This window comes from Tachyglossus aculeatus, chromosome X3 (assembly GCF_015852505.1).
Source record: "Tachyglossus aculeatus isolate mTacAcu1 chromosome X3, mTacAcu1.pri, whole genome shotgun sequence".
Taxonomy (NCBI): Eukaryota; Metazoa; Chordata; class Mammalia; order Monotremata; family Tachyglossidae; genus Tachyglossus; species Tachyglossus aculeatus.
Genome location: NC_052099.1, coordinates 17,705,329 through 17,709,216, shown reverse-complemented (window position 1 = coordinate 17,709,216; position 3,888 = coordinate 17,705,329). Strand labels below are relative to the sequence as shown.

Sequence of the window (3,888 nt, the reverse complement as noted above, 5' to 3'; positions counted from 1 at the left end):
ATATTTACTGTTGTACAGCTTGCAAACTAGGCCACACAGGCTATCTGGGGGAGAAGCTAACTGCAGCCCTACAAAGATGTACAGTTACCTTTCCACCCCATATATTTATTACTTACTTTAAAGGAAGAATTAGCTGTGGTTATATATTAAATCTCATTATTATTCCCTATTTCACATTTATGGCCAATAATTCAACGACATAATTACCCCATTTACTCCAACACAGGCACCACTTACTACAGGTCCCACATTGCTAAAATGTGTGTCAAAGTTCTTGATGGGAAACATGCTGCTCTCTTGAATGTGTTTCTCCTTTTATGTTTTTCACCACCTTAATTCTTCACCCTGAGTCACATCAACCCAATAGCCACCTTATTGTAAGCAACTTGAGGGCAGGGGTCGTGTTTCCTAAATCTCTTGTGCTCTGCACAAGGAACCCACTCATTGTGTTGCTGATTGAAAAGAAGTTATTCCTAGCACTGAAGTGTATGTTCATCTGTGCCTTAAAATATTTATTCTGATATTTCATCTCAGTATATTCAGCTACCTACCTGCTGCTCATGCTTCCCTACTGCTCTGGCTCTTTGTAACCATTCTGAACCATTTTGTCTGTCCAACTTCTCCATTAGACTGTGAGCTCCCTCAAGGACAAGAAATGCTTGTTCCACTTCCTTTCTTCTTTCCCAAGCACTTAATACAATGTGTTCTATTCAGTCCTAGTACCACATGTATTATCACCGCTATTCCATTTAAAAAGTGAATTATCCTGGAGGGAGAGAGTCCATTGCAGAATAATTGGGAAATTATTTGAGGGAGAAAAAATGAGTGTTCCCCCATGATGTACAGTGGGATGGAGGAGACCAGGCCAGCCAGGAGATCGACCTCTCCTGGACCCCAGAGAGGGTCTGCTGATGAGGCAAGACTTCTAAACTGCTTTAAAGATAAAAGAGTTATCCATTCCTTTTCATTAAAACAGTGGAATTTGTTAAGTGCTTATGTGTTCCAGGCACTGTACACTTAGTGTTTAGTACACTTAGTGCTAGTACCAGTTGCTGGGTAGGTACTAGTTAATCAGGTTGGACACAGTCCACATCCCACATGGGGCTTACAGCCATAATCCCCATTTTACAGATGAGGTTACTGAGGCACTGAGAAGTTAAGTGATTTGCCCAGGGCACACAATTTACAAGTGTTAGATTCAGGATTAGAACCCAAGTCCTCTGACTCCCTCCCAGACCCATGCTTTATCCACTAGGCCATGCTGCCTCCCAAATATTACTCCCCACATGTGTAACTCTGAGCAAACTTAGTAAATTTGCAAGTAAAATCAAGTCAGCACTTACTCACATGCCAAACCATGACCTTGACTACTGTTTTCATGAATTGTTATAATTTCTTTCTTTCACTTACAGGTACTGTGAATCAGCTCTGTTTGTTGAATCAGAAATTAATTTTTAAAGGATAATTGCTTTCTGATTCAATATATTTAATATAGATGTGCACAGGAAAGTATCATTTTAAAGGAGCCTTAGATTTTGACTTTATAAAGAACTTCAGGAAATAGTCAAATTAAGTATGAAACATCTTTAATTTATCACTTATCTTGGAAGATCGATGAAATAATCCAATACATTTAATGATCTATAAGAAAAAAACACAACTCACTATGCACTCAACCCAGTGAGCTTTTTACCTATTCCTGGTGTAAAATCAGCAATTTTACCTTAGACGCCACTAAAATGAGAGAATTCACTTAGAAACAAATGGATGCACTTTAGTGGAATAATTTGTGACAGATAATATAGGACAGATTATCTAAAAATGATTTTAAAAGATCATCTATTACTTGTGCATTGATTCTTTAATTGACAACCAAGCATTTATTTGAAGCCACTGAGGTTTGACTTCAATGTTGAGGTTTAGAAGTGTTTGACAGGGGCCTATTAGCCAAATTCTGATTCTACCTTGCAAGCTGCTTGTTGAAACGTCGAGTGGTGAATTAGAATTGGTTGAAATAGTGAACCAGTCAAACCTCCACACTTTATTCCTAGGGTGAGAATAGAAGACTGATTACGGGAACATCGAGGAAGTCTTCATAGTTCCGAATGTTGAGGAGGAGGTCAGGCAATCTTCTGAGGATCAGTTTCCCTCTCTGCTCATTTGTAAACTCCTTGAGGGCAGGGATCATGTCTACTATATACATTATATGCTCCTAGGCACTTAGTATGTTGCTGAGAACAGAGAGAGCACTTAATGAAAACCTTTGATGGACTGATAAATTTCTGCAGGGAGCCACAGGATCCAAGCCACAGCTTTGTCTAACATCTGAAAGAGGGGACATGCAGTGAAATGTCCAGGTTTGCAGTTATGAAGGCAGGGTCAAATGGCAAGAAGATGCTCAGGTAATCATTGGGCCGGAAACGGCAGATGGTCTGGAGTGATGGTCTAGTGTGGTATGTAGGTGGCCTTGGTGGCAACACTCTAATGGTCAAATATGCAATCTAGACCGTAAGCTCGTTGAGGGCAAGGAACATTTCTGCCAACTCTGTTGTTTTGTACTCTACCAAGAGCTTAATACAGAGCTCTATACACACTAAGCACTCAATAAATACCAATGATTGGTTGATACAGATCTCCCCTGAGCCCACTGGTAGATCTATTAATAGAGTTGGGCTACTTTGATGGGCTCATGGAGGTTACCCCCTGGTGACCTGGTGTGACAGCAGTGGGAAGGTTATGTCTGAACCTGTTCCCATTGACAATGAGTAAAGCAGGGCGGTGTATGCATGCTCATTCATTATTGATGATAATAATAATGATAATAATAATGTTGGTATTTGTTAAGCGCTTATTATGTGCCAAGCACTGTTCTAAGCGCTGAAGTAAATACAAGGTAATCAGGTTGTCTCAAGTAGGGCTCACAGTCTTCATCCCCATTTTACAGATGAGGTCACTGAGGCCCAGAGAAGTGAAGTGACTTGCCCAAAGTCACACAGCTGACAAGTGGCAGAGCCAGGATTAGAACCCAGGACCTCTGACTCCTAAGCCCGGTCTCTTTCCACTGAGCCACGCTGCTTCTCTTAAGTCAATCCATCAGTGGTATTTATTGAGCACTTTACTGTGGGCAGAGCACTGTACTAAACACTTGGGAGAGTACAGCGCAACAGAGTTAGTAGACATATTCCCTGCCCATAACAATGCTTTTCGAGGCCACCCTGCTTAACGGCCCAACAAGGACTACAGAAGCTGTGATCAGAATAGGATCCTGCTCCTCCGGGCAAATCTTTGACTCTACAGGCCAAGAGCTCCATCAGAAATCCCAGAGTTACCCTAGAGAAGGCCATTGGCCCCAGAAAGTTAAGTTGCACACCAGAGCTGGCAAGCCCTACTTACAGAAAAGGATCTTTGTTGGCAACACAGGGATGATGCTGTCACCAAATATGACTAATTAGGCATCTGCTTTTCAGTTAATCAAGTAAAGGCAGAACCCCTCTCAGGGTCACATCTGGAGAGTTTCCAGTATTCTACCACTTGTGACTGCAGGAGGGAGAGTCAGGCAGAGACATATCCATTCCATTCCAAGCTTGGGCAGTGGCTAGTGAGTGGAAGGCAATCTGCCGCAAGTCAGAACTCACCTGTGCCAGGCACCCGCAGCATGGGACAGAATCAAGGATGAAGACTTAAGTTTACTGCATGGAAGGAGGCGATGGTAAATTACCTCTGTATGTTTACCAAGAAAACTCTATGTATACACTACCAGAATGATTGCAGATGGAACTGCGGTGTTCTGGGAGAGATGTATCTATGGTGTTGCTATGAGTCGAAGACAACTCGATGGCATGCGACAAGTATAGGCAGAGATAGAAAGCAGGCTCCCAAAGGCCTACT

General features: G+C 42.1%; 1 non-coding gene across 1 annotated transcript; it reads left to right on the top strand.

The window, feature by feature from the left end:
- Window positions 1-3,487: 3,487 nt before the first annotated feature.
- LOC119948967 lies at window positions 3,488-3,625 on the top strand. The gene has a single exon (XR_005457068.1). It is a non-coding gene; the product is annotated as a small nucleolar RNA SNORA7 (small nucleolar RNA).
- The last annotated feature ends 263 nt before the right edge of the window (window positions 3,626-3,888 follow it).